The sequence below is a fragment of the Hylaeus anthracinus genome, unplaced genomic scaffold, assembly GCF_026225885.1.
Source record: "Hylaeus anthracinus isolate JK02 unplaced genomic scaffold, UHH_iyHylAnth1.0_haploid 5, whole genome shotgun sequence".
NCBI classification, from domain to species: domain Eukaryota; kingdom Metazoa; phylum Arthropoda; class Insecta; order Hymenoptera; family Colletidae; genus Hylaeus; species Hylaeus anthracinus.
This window is the reverse complement of record NW_026535322.1, coordinates 607,299-622,353: the sequence shown is the minus strand read 5'-3', so window position 1 is coordinate 622,353 and position 15,055 is coordinate 607,299. Positions and strand designations below refer to the sequence as shown.

Sequence of the window (15,055 nt, the reverse complement as noted above, 5' to 3'; positions counted from 1 at the left end):
ACGGTCGTTAAGACGTAGCGACAAGTCGCGGGAAAAAAAAATTAGCAATCGCGTGTTAAACTTGTCGAATCGTTCGCCGTTGGACGGAATTAGCATTTTTTCGTGACCCGTGACGGAAGCATATTCTTTGGTTCTCTCTTTCCCTCTCTTCGTCTGTGCCTGTGCGCCGGGTAACTCCGACGGTATTCGGACAATTTTATTACATCGAATATCATTTCACGCTCGAGAGTCTTCTCTTTATTTCGTTGCCGGCCGCGTTATCTCTCTAATTCGCAATTTATATATATTAATCGTGAAATTTAAATCAGAATCCGCGAAACGCGTTGCGAACAAGGACGAGCGTTGGGTCGAGGTTGTTTTTTTTTTTTTTTTTAAATGCTTTTCTCGCCAGAGTTAGGGCTCCTGAATAGTAATCCCTGAATTACGCGAAGGTAAACAAGAGTTTTTGTAGAAATAAATATCTGGAATTGGAATGTTTGCGTGGAAATGAAATAAATTCTTGGATCTCGTCGATGAGCGTTTGTTAATTATTTTATAGCGTTTACGTGTTACGTTAACGTATAGCACGAAAGATCGCTAACGAGTCTTATATTAATTAAAATCGCCGCTGGCCAAGTCGTTACTCCGCTTTAGCGAGCGTTTTAATAAATTTTTATTCCAGGAAAGGAACTGTTACTTTGAATATAGTATTCCATTTGTTAAATTCGTGTTAATCTTGGAAGGACGTTTGTCTTTGCATTCGAATAAATATTAATTCCGGGAAAAGAATTGTTTCTGCGTTTATCTGCTAAATAGAGGATACGCCATCGGTTAAATACGTAATAATTGTAAAATAACGCGTATCCTGGACACAGAGATTGCGCGAATAAAGTAAAGATAATAATTCTCTTATTCGTGAATTAATTCGCGTGAAAGAGAAATAAAATAATAGATTTCGTTGTTCGTGGAACGTACATGCCGTGGACAGCGTCGCCCGAAATCGCACACTGTAATTCCATCCTTGCAGGGTATCGGCTTTGCGGAAACTATCTCGAACCCATCTCTCTCGTTTCCCGACAGTCTGGAAAGTTTCGACGTTACGAGGACCATTTTTCCTTTTAGGAGGCTCTGTATGCCCTCTGTCGGGATTAAAACCCGTCGGATGACCCGTTGGAAAATACCGAAACTCTTCGACTCTGTTTCACAGGCGCTGGAACAAGTGTTGCTTCTCGTACGAAAAATGCGCCGCTAAAGATGCAAATGTACGGCGGCCTACACAGCGTAACGAGACGAATTAATTGGCCTAATTGAGGCTGATGAGCGAACGAGCCCCGTTAATTAGACGCCTCTCGCGTGTCGGTGATCCGTCGCTGAAATCGATCGATGGGGGGAAACGGGAAAATGAAAGGGAAACGCAATCGAACGGATGACGTATTGGAAACGAAAGACCAATGAAAAGCAAACGAAAGGTAGTATACGCAAACCGTGTACACAAACACGCGTATAGAAATTCTGTTCTCTTCCGTATTCGTCGACATCTTTATTCGATGAAAATACAGAGTACGGACAAAAGTAGCATTCCGTGGGAGTAGCTGAAAAACGTGACCACGAGCCTCGCGAAACCTGCCACTTGGTTTCGATCGAAAACCCGGTCTGCCCGTTTCTCCGAGATAATGGATAATTTTCTTCCCTCCTTCGACATTATCGCGCACAATGCACGAGGATGTACACGTACACGGTGGAAAGAGAAATGGTTAACAGACAGGAAGCAGTCTGTACACGGCAAACGAAGAAGCCGCTCCTCTACGCAAACCTGGGGCCTCTACGGGCTGTTTGGTTGGTGGATCTCGGCGCTTATCGTGATCTACCAAGCAAAAGGGCTCGCTTCCTTCAATTAACGAGGAAAAATGGCTGACCAGAGCTTACGTCTTTATTTTCTCGAGCACCGGTATCGATTCCACTCGGTTTGAATGATTAAAACGAGCCCGTTGGCCGTGACACGGGTCCGATAACGATCGAAGGGGAACCGATTTCCGTCAGCGTCGCAGACGAGACACGCCACATTCCTAGCCTAGCCGTCGTGTAATTTGGATAAATACTTGCGGTGGTTCGCGGTTTTCGGAATGGTCGGTCCGCGCCGCCTGACACGAGATATTTAAGCCGCAAAACTCTGTTGCGTGGCTCAAATTACCTAAACGCAGAAATTCTCCGATTGCGAATGGACCCGGTTAACGAGCAGATGCTGCTATTATTTCAGCCCTCTCGCGTCGTGGATCGGTCACGTTTCAATGGATAACGTAGTCCACGAAAGTTGCTTATATACGCAAGTTTAAGAATTTACCGTCTAACATAGAACGACTAACATGGAACTCCCTCCGAGTTCCAAACCTATCGTCCGATTTACTTAACGCTATTACACGTTGCACACTGTACGTACCATCGTCTCGGCGAAAAAGACGAAGCAAAGGGATCGGAAGGCAACCCCGGCACGATCTCGGTCTGTCCGATACCTTGGACAATCGGCTCCAATCGTTCCTGGCAAGCGCAACTCCTCCAGGCCTCGCGGCAACGTTCCAGCTCACGCACCGACCGGCAAATTAACCAAAACCCATAAAAACCGGTTCGATATCCTGACGTTTAAAACGCGCTGCGTGCTCGGCAACGCACGCTGGAATCGCAGCGGCCGATTGCGGTCCGACTCACGTACGATTGCAAATCAACGACTCTCGGTATACGAGGAGTACGGGCGTTTTCCGCACACGTACAACACGCGTTTCCTTTTACGTGCCCGTTGGCTCGCCTAACCCAGAGCCTTCTCCGATCTCGGCTTACCCACGTGGGGAGCTCAGAGCGTGCGCGGCTCCTCGCAACCGCGCCAATCTTAATACCGTCATTTTTCGGATTCACCGATAATTCTGGCCGTGGTAGATAGTCTCACAGAGATAAGAGCGAGAGAACCTCCAACGCAGGTGCCTCGAGGTGATTCCCCGTGGCCCTGGTGGGGTTGAGGGCGGCAGGACACCGTGCGATTCGCGCGCAAGCCAGAGAGGATCGCGCGGAGGCGAACGGCGAACCCCGAGGAAGGAAGAAGACGAAGAAGGGAGAGGACGAAGGGGAAGACAACAAGCACGGCGTAGTCCGTATCCCTTTGTTCGACGCGTGGCAAGATAAATTCAGCTAATAAATGACCGGGGGCTATTTACCGTGGCGGTAGCGCCTCGTTATCCGGGCTCGGGGGGCCGTATATATACGCGGCCCCCAGCCACACAGCCACGCCGTGTTTTGCAGCATTTTGAGCACGGCTCAGTATCGGTAAGAGGCCGATAAATCTTGGCTGCTCGACTCCTCGAGGCACACCGGAGTCATCCCAGGTCTCCGTGAGATGCTCCGTTGTCCTCTCTATCTCTTCCCCCGATGCTGTTGTCCTTCTTTCTTCTCCCCACTTCCCGCCCCTCATCCGGAATCTTCTTACCGCTAAGAGGAGAGAACCAGGGAGACCCCGTGGGTATAATGGAGGAGTTTGAGAGTGCATGTAACCCCGGTGTACACGTTCCTCCAGGTGTGCATGTGCTGGTTGTTCGGCTCGGCGTGTGTAAGTCGCCGTTGCATCGTACGTAAGTGAGTACAGTTAGGTCCGCGTACTTACGAGGAGGGCGGGTGGGTCCTCGTCGTGAGGACTAAGCCGCTATCGCGAAATCACCGTCCGTCTTAATTATCGCCCTTAGTGTCCTCTATCTTCTCTGTCCGTCCGGCGGACCAGCATCCGCCGCCTTTCTCGCTCGCGTCTTCCGCTTCTCGACCTCCGCGCGTTCTCTTCCTTTGAATCTCCACGTGTGATGGGAGGATCTCGACGCGAGCTCGTACCGCGAACTTTTTTAACGGCAGAAATCACTTCTCCCCACCTGCTAGAGGACGAAATGAAATACCCAAAAATTACGGGTTGGAAAAATCACGTCTACGCGGGAGCGTAAAAGAGATATTTTTTATTATTCCGAACCGGAGAATATTACATGTTCCTCGGTAAACAACGATAACGCCGACAGTTTCCAGGAAATTTGCTCAGCGATAATCCGAGACCACAGCTCGAGATACCCGATGATAAAACGAAGCGTGAAATCGATAGAAGGCATTCGCAAACAACGCCAGGTTTGAACAAGGTCGACCATCGGTTGGACTAGAGGTTATCGCGTCATCTTTGGCGTTTTAATAAGTGTATACATAGGTCCTCGTACGGTTCAAAAAATCGTGTATCGAATAACCTGGGTGCGAGGACCATGTTCAACGAGCGTCAAACTTTTAACGCAACGTTCTTCAAGATAGACGTCGTATTTTAAAATACAGAAAATTATAGATACCGAAATGATTGAAAAATTCAAACGGATGAACATGAAAATATAACAGAAATTCCGTTTCATGCGTCGTGCTCGCCTCTAGAGTGGGACGGAAGGAATCCTGCGAGGTACTCGAAACACCCTCGAGTGCCGAGGCGGCTGGCTCGAGGATACAAGCCGCTAAATGTGTTTCCTCTGACACTTATTAGAGGACTACACAGGCCCTCGAGGTTCGGGATCCTAATGCATCGATGTCCAAAAACTGTAGAAAATCATCTTCAACCTCCTTAAACTTCGGACACTCGAACGCATTACCGTTTTTGCAGTTTCCTTGCCTGCAGCTGCCGAAACGACGAACTTACGATCCACTTTTAAAGCGGCGATAAAAAAAGTAGCGCGTATTTTCCAAGTTCCACGGACGAATGTATCCGTTGAAAAGACGCAAGGTAACTCGCGAAATACAACGATTGCCACCTTTGAAATAATTTGTCACCGACGCGTTTCCATCCGCATCCGAATCGAACGAGTTCCCGTCCAACCGGAAAGAGAAACTGCGAGAGCACCGACTGCGCTCGGTTAACCGGAGACACGTTTCTCGTTGGCGAACGTCTCTCGTCGCGTCATTAAGCGAGGACTGCTAACGTTTAATGCCCGGAGCCATCGAGAGGGAGGCTCCCCAGGGGACGTGGCTACGGCGCGATTTATCGGTTTATGGGTGCCGTCGATCGAAACCGACGCCGCGCGCCGCCTCGTCCGTTGAGGTCGCAGGTCGGAGAACATCGCGTAGGGACCCACGACTCTGCTCCGCGGGCTGTCGCATCCAGCGGCCTCCGGGGTTAAGTGGCACTCCTGGCACTTTTATAATTATTTTCTACGGCAGGCCAGATCGTTAATCAGTAATTGGACGAGCGATTCTCGCCGTGGAAACGAGAGTGACCGCCGAGGCACATCCGGCCCGCGCGCGAGACCAGGGCCACCAGCGGGCAAACCGCTCTCGTAACCGTACGGTTTCGCGTTCTTCCGATGACTTTTTATTTCAAGAAATCGCGGCATCGATTTTTATCGCACACGTATTTACTATATCTCGCTCGGTAACTCTACAGAATTATTCACCCACCTCCTTTTCCAGCTGCTCATCTTTGGATCACGGTTTATTACGTCGTTAAAAGTGTTCGATCGGAGAACTCTGTGGCAAGATAGGAACGTTTATATTTTCACCTAACGGTGTATTTATTAGCGAGGCCTCTTTGTAACCGTTGGACGAGAGCGTGTCCGGTGATCGATTGTCGGCGCTCTAACAAGCCACCATTTTTCCGTTCGCGGGACTTGTTGCTGCTGCCACACGAGGCATCGGACAGGGACGTAAAATCTGTAACGGTGGTTCCGAAAGTGTTCAACAGGCAACGCGACAAATTGCGACCGCATTCGATCGAACGACGTACTTTGGCTCTGACGAAATTTCTGTTACCGGAAGAAAAAGCGTCGCGGAAAGGCAGCGGTCTCGCTATTTCACGCGCGTTATCCTGGTCGACGTTTAATCCCGAGCGCTTTCGCGAAATTTATACAACTAAATAAACTTAACGCTATTTTCGCGTTCTAACGACGAGTCCGTGTTACGCTCGCGTTTTGTCACGATTATAAGATTACTCGCAACGTCGAGCGAGCAACGCAATTGCGCGGTAGCGTCGCCATTAGCGTACCATTTCCGACAAAGCATCGCAATTTACCAACCTTTCCGAAGTACTCACGGTTTGCAGGTGTGTTATTACGAAATTGAAATGTTATACCGAATTCCATGGTTCGGGAAATATCGTTAGAGATGCCGCGGAAGGATTGTCGTTAGGGGTACCGTTCTCGAAGATAGCTCGTTATAAAAGTTGTCGTTTTATAGGGGCGAATATAGCTTTCTCAAGAGCGAATAGTAACCGAGTAGTAGTCCCTGGTAGAATCGTTATGAAGTGTCGATTAAATAATCTACATCGTCGACAGCCCTCTTCAACGTTTAGTTTCGCTATACGCAAACCTTTGTCGCGTCCAGAGTCTTCGACTATGAGATCGATCCTGACGTTCCTCTCGTTCGGTCCGCGTATCCTATGGGATTCCCTTCGATCCTCCGGTTCTCCGTTCGCTGTTTCGTCAGAGCTTCGTAGACGCAATCGTGGAATTTCGACGTGACGTTTCGCGTAACTGTTCCAATTTGGAGTCGTTGTTCCAGAGGAGGGGATGGAGCGTTTTAGTAAGAAAATTGGTCCGATCGCAGTAACTCACGTATTTACCCACTCGCTTGGATGTTTGATCGCGGATATATTGGCGAAGAGGGCCGAAGGCACGCACGGTGGTCTCGCGGTGGTGGTCCTCGGGTCGAGAAGAGTCCGCTGATAGCATTCTCACACACGCTGCCCGTCTCCTTCTCTCATCTTCGTCCCTTCCATTCCATTCTTGTGTTCCTCTCGCGGCCGCTCTTCCGCCCGGTTCGCGGCTCTTCCTCTTCCTCCGTCTTCCTCTTCGTGCGCGTCGTTTTCTTCTTCCCGAGTTTCTCCGTCGTTCTCCTCTTCGCCTCGTTCGTCGTGGTTCGCGGCGAGACTTCTGCCTGCGCCCGAATGAGCCGCGATTTTTCGCAAACTCTCGGCTAGGGCACTCCGGGACGTATAACGTACAATTACCCGAAGACCAGATTACACGGGGTATGGGAGAGGCTCTCCACGCTCGTTATGCCATCGTACAAAGCTCCGCTCGCATTGGCCCACTTGAGACGTTGAGACCAGCCTCGAAGACTCCAGAGATCCAACGACCCACGGATACGGTTCCACCACAGAGGGGAATGGGGCCGCGAGTCTTATCGTTTCCTCACTCGGAACCGACGTGCCCCGTCTACCCGAGCACTGGGATCCGAGATGCTCCAAGATCGATACTTTGCGCAAGGGAAACGGGGGATGGGATATTTTGGATATTTTTTTCGGAATTTACCGCGTACTTTGATCGCGATAAATTCCCAAAGATACACTAACACTTTGAAACGTCCAAACGCGAGACGCTATAGAAAAGTGCTAGTTTCTCACCATCCACCCCCCAAGTTCTTTTCTATCGCGTCATCTCACCGACACGCGCGAGACACAGAAATAGACAAGTGTCGGCTGTGAAATACAACTTGTCGCTCCCCTGCCTAACGCGTTGTCTTCCGGTGTTCATATTTAACGAGTCAACTTTTCGTCGAACCGCCTGAAAGTTTTCAAGTTCTCTAGTGGATCGAGTTCCCTCCACACACACACACACACACACACACACACACACACACATCCCCCTCCCCCCGTCTAGCTACGTTCCCGGCGTCGTCTACAAAGCGCTACCAGGTTGTCGTTAACGCTTCGGCTGTCGTTGGATCGAGAGGAGCGTCAACAGCTGCGGCCGATCATCGTCTTTCGTGTATCCTTGCACCTTGCTCTGCTTCTAGGCCCCTTAAGTGGCCTCCGCGAGAACGACTGCGCGATACAGAGCCTCGACTATTAATGGGAGCTCGATAAACACGTGGAATGTTGCACGGTTCGCGCAACAGCTAATGGAACGCCCGGAGAGACGATGACAGGACCCTCCGTTTCAATTTATCCTTCCTCCGTCATCGACGTACTTATCGATTATTTTCTATTTATGAATTTCATTCGCGCGATCTCTAGTTTCATTTTTCTACGCCTCGAATGTATTTTAAGACAGTTTTATCCAAAATTGAATGACTTAAAATTAGGAAAACCCGCTCAGATTTAAAAAAACTGGAATTTATAAAAACTACCGTGCACGCGATCTCGTCGAGATTGCTACGTTTATCTCTCGATTCCTCGAGTCGCAAGCTCGACGAAATTACTGTCATTTTTCCATTCGTGCCCCGAGCCCGATCGATACGTCAGCGTCGGTACGTGTGCGATAAAATGCAACGCAAACAGAAACAATCGCGCAAAGACAATATTTACGCATTACTTGTTTCTACTTTTTCGCTGGTCTTGTAATCTAATCGAGAAATATAACAAAGTTTGTATTGCAATGTTTGCGATATTGTCGTTCGATCTACAGCGATAATTATTATCTTGTTTTTAGCGCAAAAATTTATTCGAGCGCGAACACATTTCGATAACTATACTCGTCAAACTATACTTGCGACGAAACAAACTATTCCGAATGAAAAAAGTACTTGTCTCGATCGACCTGCAACTTCCCAGCCAACGTGGAAAATATCCCGCCGAAGCGACAATCATCCGTTCGTAGTTTGTAAATTTCTGAAACGTCAAAATAGGCACGGCGCGTGCCCTCGGCTACTTATTACCATTATTTTATTGCATCGCCTCGGGCCACGGTCGGCCATATTTTACTGTTAAACGCGACGTTCGACCCGAGTGTCAGGGTAATGATTTTAAGGCCGTCCATTATGGCACTTTATGGGAGGCTTCGTTTCTAGTTAACGGTGCCGTTTACGCCGTTGCGTCGTCCAAACACGACGATTGTTTAGCACGTTCCGACGACTCTCAGGAAAAGGCAATCGAGTTTGCTCGAGAGACTTCTGTCCTAAACAAGCAAGGTTGCGTCCCCTGCCGCCCATTAGTCCGTCCTCGAACCGACGTTGTAACATTTTATTATTGCCGTTGTTCCGCCGTGTCAAGATTTTACTTGGCCTCGTCACGAAGAAAGTTTAGCCGCTTCCTAATTTTTTCCTAGTATACCTGTCTACAAGGTGACGTTCGAGTTTCCGGTTATTGGAGGAGAAGATTTTCCACGGTCGCAAATATTGTTTCTCGTTGGAAACCTTGGACCCAACCTTGGTCCATTTCGAGCTTCCTCGATACCTGCTCGAATACAGGAATTTTCGTTAGTGACGTGCACGCGTTTCGTTCTTCTCCGAAGGCGTGCATCGCCTGTGAAGAATCGCGATAGAAGCTCTCCCGCGATTGCGGTAAGGCTCGCGAAAAAAAATATCAATTATCCCAACGAGTACATTTAATTATCCCTGTGGCCCGGACGAGCGCTCACGTTATTCCGAAAAAAGCCCTCGCGTTTAAGTAACAAGCACGCATCCAGGGTGGACGCAGGCGAAGGGCAGCCCGTTGACGGGTTAATCTCACGGCTTTACAGCTCTTTTCGAGCGGCGGTGATCGCTGGGTACAGCCCTCCGTGTCCAGCGACCGCGTGTAACCCTCCGAGATACTTTAGCTCCTACGATGATTATTATAATCGGCTGTCAGTGGCTCGTTATCGTGACGGTACGTGAAAGCGTTAAATTAAATTTAAATCTCGCTTCAGGTTTCGGGGCCTCGACGATTCTCGTAGGCGGTTCGCGCTGGCCGAAGGCAGAAGCCGTGAGATGAACTCGGTTAAAAAGAGAAAGGAACGTAAAGAAGTGGAGGGGAAAGACCAGGAAGAAAAGAGATAAAGAGAAGATGCAGAGGGGGAGAGAGTGAAAGAGAGAGAAAGAGAGAGTAAGGTCGAAAAATGAACACGCACGCCTTCGAGTAGTAAACAGGGGAAGAGTTATATCGTAGAGACCCGGTGGTCCTTCCGAGATTGGACGATAATTACCACGTGTGGTGTGCACCGTACGGCAGATAAGTACTATTAATGTCGACCAAGGAAACCGATTTCGACCCTGTATTATTATATACGGGCCTCCCCCTAGCCACCCTCCATATCGCAGTGGCGTCTAGGAGAAATTCACCACCCCGAGCGAGGAACGAAGAACGACTCCCACCAAGGGTGGACTCGACGATGCATTTTCGTCGATTCGAGGATCGTGTAGCGTTCGAACGATATCGGAATCATAAAGTCAAGGGCCAGGAAACAACCTCGCAGAGTTCGAAAGAAAAATCCCATTATTTGCTGAAGAGGAAGGCGGGCTGAGATTTTGATCTAGGTAGCGATTCCGAACGAGGAATCGAAAGAGACGACCTTTCGATCGAAATTCGTCGAACAACAATTTTAACAACTTTTTTATCGAAGCGCGTGGCTGTGTTTCATAATAAAATATCGTGTTTCGTCGGTGTTTTTATAGTTGGAACAAAATATTTTAGTGATCGCTGGCTGAGAAGAGCAGAGACACGCCAAGTATCGGTCTTTCTGGATAATTGCGGGCTACTCGACGAGCATTCGGAGCGCAGCAGGCCGCGATTCGCCGCCGCGAGATTCTTATCTCAAAGGATGGCAAAGCAGAAGGACCATTATCCGTTCGTAAACTTATTTTACATTATTCCGTGGAAAGGTATCGACCTCCTTTCCGGAGACATATAATTCACGTAATTCCGCGAAAAGGGTACCGTGATCCTTTCTCAAATGTCGTGCCACGGACTCCAGGAGTTCTCTTTCACGAAGGACATTCGAGAACTGCCGATGGTCGTTGATCGCGTATCGATATACGTTTATAGCAAACAGAAGTCGAGAAACAAGTTATACGGTTGCATATTCTTAATTGTGGTAGACGTCGAGAAGATAGATTCCCTTGGGTTTTTTTCTTTAATCTAACGGTATTAGCAAAACAGAATTTCGATGAATTCACACGGAGAGCTGATTTTCAAACAATTAAAGGCCACGAGTGACAAACTATTTAAACAGGCGAGAGATATACATTTTCTTTGGTTTAAGATAGTTGGCGCGTTGGTATCGTCTCTAAAAACGTAATTTCGTTCAGATCGACAAATATATATATCTATCTATCGCTTTGTTATTATTCCGAAATTCCCGCTGGAAACGCATCTATATCCCTGTCATCGTCGTCACTCTGTACAAACACTGTTGCGCAACGCATTCCTCTCCTAACAAGACAACGCGCCAGATGGAATCCTCGGAGATTATCCTCACGGCTTTCGTACGCGTGAACGAGCGATCTCCGACTCTCCGGGGACCCGGGCCACGGATCAAAGCCAACGATCCTTCTGATTAAGATGGAATTAGGAAGATAGTTGCACGCTGGAACGGGGAGAGCGTCGGTTTATTTTTTCACAACCATTTCACGACGGAAGCACCTGCTGTTTCACCGGACAGAGAGAGCTCTACGACTCTGGTGAATCCGACGTCAGAGTCACGGTTAGAGCCTGGCAGGCGCGAACGAAGAACGACGTTCTTCCCTCGCGTTGAACAAAGAACAACAGGCTCCGAACAGGGTTATTACCGGCTTGTTAGGCTGGAGAAGGCAGCTGCTCTCCATTTAAGTTCGAACAATTAAATTGTCTGGTCCCGATCCGACCACCTTTAGTCATACCTACTCATCCCTTCGCTGTCCCGGTAATAAGATGACCGATCGAGTGGCTCACGAAATGCATTATTTCCTGCGTTTAGCGGCGACCGCTGCTCGCCGCAATTAGCTGGCCAACGATGATACCATCGGCCTCTGGGTTGACTGGGCTCGATTATTCCTGTGACGTTTCTAACGAGCCAGCGTTCCGCGCCGATGGACCGTCACCGTAGTCAGTTTGTCTCAAACCTGTCCTTAGGAACTTCTAAACACCCGATGGAGGCTCGTTAACGAACGTGTTAATCGACTTCCATGCGGCGATCCTGGGACTCGTGGTCACGCGTTCGCCGATAAGGAAACGAACCGAGATTTCCGAGGGGGAAGGATCGCCGTTAGGGAGACGATCCTCGCCGGTATATTAATGAAACCGACAGATCGTGACCTGTCAAAACAAACCGTACCAGACCGATCTCTCTTGGAGGGCATTGCTTTTACTCCTGGAATAGTTTCGCTCTTGAAACTAAAAATAGCCGTTATTGTCATCGCTTTTACTTAATACTTCATAAGTTTGGACATTTTCTGAATTTTCCTGATGTCAAGTTTTCTTTGCAGGTCGAGGGTGCGTTTGGAGATCGATCAGGAAGTTGGCGCACTGGAACGCGTAATATGGAGCCCGCGATTCATCCGGTGACGTCCGAAACTCGGCACGGAGAGTTTCGAGCGGAACGACAACATTTCCTGGCATTTTCGATGATGGATCGTTGACGTCGTCGCGCCTCGAGTGTCGCGAAAACGCTCGTATCGAGCCATGTGTCCCAAACGTCCACTTTGACGCAGATTCTTTCAACCCTGTTATATACTTGGTGGTTGTTCGCGTAAACGCGTGGTCAGCGAACACGCTCTCCACGTATCCAGAAATTACCAATTCGGTCTAACGCTTGAATGTTGCTCTTTACTCAGCCTGTCTCTCTCTCGCTCCGTTGACCACCGGGGCGAGGGCGGTCCGCGGAGGGAACGTTAGCGGTTTTTCGAACTTTCTGGATTCGGAAGACTTCGAAAGCGTTCCAAAATCGCGAACCGTTAGACGTCTTCGACGCAACGATGATTATTAGCTGTCTATCGCTCGTCTCGTTAGGATCGTCAGTAATCGCTCTCTCTCTCTCTCTCTCTCTCTCTCTCTCTCTCTCTTACGGACGCCGTGCTTCGGACCGTTACTTTGTCGGACTCGAACTGTCGCTTCGATTAGTAATTTTTGCTATTGTGATCTGCTTTTGTAAATATCAATTGTTGTGAACTATAAATTTAAAGACGAACACAATACATTTTGTGTAAAACTGTTTGAATAAGCTCTAAAACCTTAGTTGTCATTTCACTCGCGATTCGATCGATCCGAACATTTCCATTTTGCTTGTTAAGTTAATCTGTCAACGGTTAACATAATTATCGTTTAAAAAGTCGTAATTGTACTCATCAAAAAATCAATATGGTTCGACGGATAAAATGTAATAATAATAATAATAATAATAAAACAACAAATACTTTTAGCCTTAATTCCATTAATACCGCAATTCCTTCTCCTTTATCTACGAGAAATGAAGATATCCTTCGGAATAATTTAATGGAGTCTCAATTTCAAACGTAATGTATCGCTAGTATTAAAACATGTCTCATCTCATCACCGTTTAGTCGCTAACTCGCTACTCTTGGCAGCCCTCGGCTCTTCGCTCGAGGCCTTGCTGCTTTTGTTTGAGGAACCGATCGGAAATTATGCGAAGAGCAGAGCGAAACGGCGGGGTTAAGTGGCTGAGGAAGGAGCGAGAAAGCGAAGGAGAATGACGTCTAAGGGGTGGGGAACGAGAACGATTGGGTAGGATGAGAACGGCATGCAACTACGGGTCCTCCTGCACGGAGTATCCATAATGACAGATTACCGCAGCATTAATTCCTTGTTCAACCAACAAACAACCTACCCGGCATGCCGTTTAAGTAATAAAATATGGCGGCCGTGCCCTAGGCATGGACCTGAAGAATGGTCCATGGACTAAGTTACTAGGCGAGGGAAGTAAAGCAGAAAGTACCAGGAGAAAATCACGTCTTCGGTCGCCATTTCTGGTGTTATCTACTTAAAACGCGAGGACTTGAATGCCTATATATATTTAAACGATATGAAGCGTGATATCATTTAGAATCCTGATGAATATCTAATCAATATCGAGTATTTCCCTTTATTTCCTTACATATATCCCTTTAATTTCTCTTCATTTCCTTACATATTTCCCTTTAATTTCCCTTCACTTCCTTACACATTTCCCCTTAAATTCCCTCTATTTCCTGGTATACGTCTGTTTGAAACTTTAACAACTTTGCGAATCGTCCCGCTCCTGATTCAACAAAGTTGCAAAGACGTAGTCGGTTTTTCGGATTTTTACACATTTTGCCGAACATCTGAGTTGCCACTTTGAGCGCTGCAACACTGTTGAAGTTTCGAGCGGAGCAATTGCGACATTGTTAAACCAGGAAATGTCACAGATATAGAGCGAATTTGTAGGGAAATGTACCAGGAAATCCAGGGAAATATACCAGGGAATGGAGGAATATTAATGGAAAAAGTGTAAGTTAATGAAGGGTAATATACCAGGAAATGAAGGGAAATTAAGGGGAAATATGTAGGGAAATGAAGGGAAATTAAGGGGAAATATTTAGGGAAATGAAGGGAAATTAAGGGGAAATATGTAGATGGAAATGGTCGACTATCGCCGGTTTACTCTCCCAGTGCTCGATAACGCGAAACACACCAACCTTTGTCATTATCCCTGTCCGCCAATCTAGGATTCCGAACACGCAGTGACGCTTTAGTATCGTTGAAAACGAAAGTTGAACTATTTCGGGGAATCGATCGATTTCAATGGGCGCGAGCCCTCGGTCGAATGCCTTGGCTGTTAGGTTGCAAGGTTACAGTTTGCCAGAGAAGTTTAAATTTACACTCAACCACGGATTCCGCCGCCGCCCATAACAGTCATTTTTGACATTTAAAAGTCCTTGGGCGACGCATCTCGGACGTAAACGGCAGGAAAACTCATTATACTAATCCGACTTCCTAATTGCGAGCTGGAAAGACGCGAGCTGCCCCCTTTGAAGGGCCGTTTCCGTGCTCTTTTGTGGTAATGTCTTTTGACTCGTCACCGCACGCTCGGACCACCCCACTGTGAATACATTTGTGCCGGAGCTGCTTCTTTAGAAAACGGCAGGTTACGTGACGGGGTTAGATATTTTCTGTCCCCGTTGATCCTAATTATTCCGGTCACCGACACGCTGGTGAAACTCAACCCCTTGTCTCGAGGTTCGTCGCGGCCACGTGATCGAAATTTATCGCGCCGCGGCAGGTCCTCCAGCAGGCTTTAACAAAGCACCAGGAACTCCCATTTTCGTACGAGGAATATCAACGCCCCAAATACCTAGACTTTGTCGATAGTTGTGTCGCTGAACAATTGCATAGGCAATAATTCGTAGCGTAGACTTTCTCGAGATCGACTTATCAACG

General features: G+C 47.9%; 1 long non-coding RNA gene across 1 annotated transcript in view; it reads left to right on the top strand.

Annotated features, from left to right (window-relative positions):
* The window catches only part of LOC128895772 (uncharacterized), a 56,393-nt gene extending 44,143 nt beyond the window's left edge, over positions 1-12,250 (top strand). The window contains exon 3 of the long non-coding RNA XR_008461867.1: positions 12,127-12,250. This is a non-coding gene — a long non-coding RNA (uncharacterized LOC128895772). The remainder of the gene's footprint in view (positions 1-12,126) is intronic.
* The last annotated feature ends 2,805 nt before the right edge of the window (positions 12,251-15,055 follow it).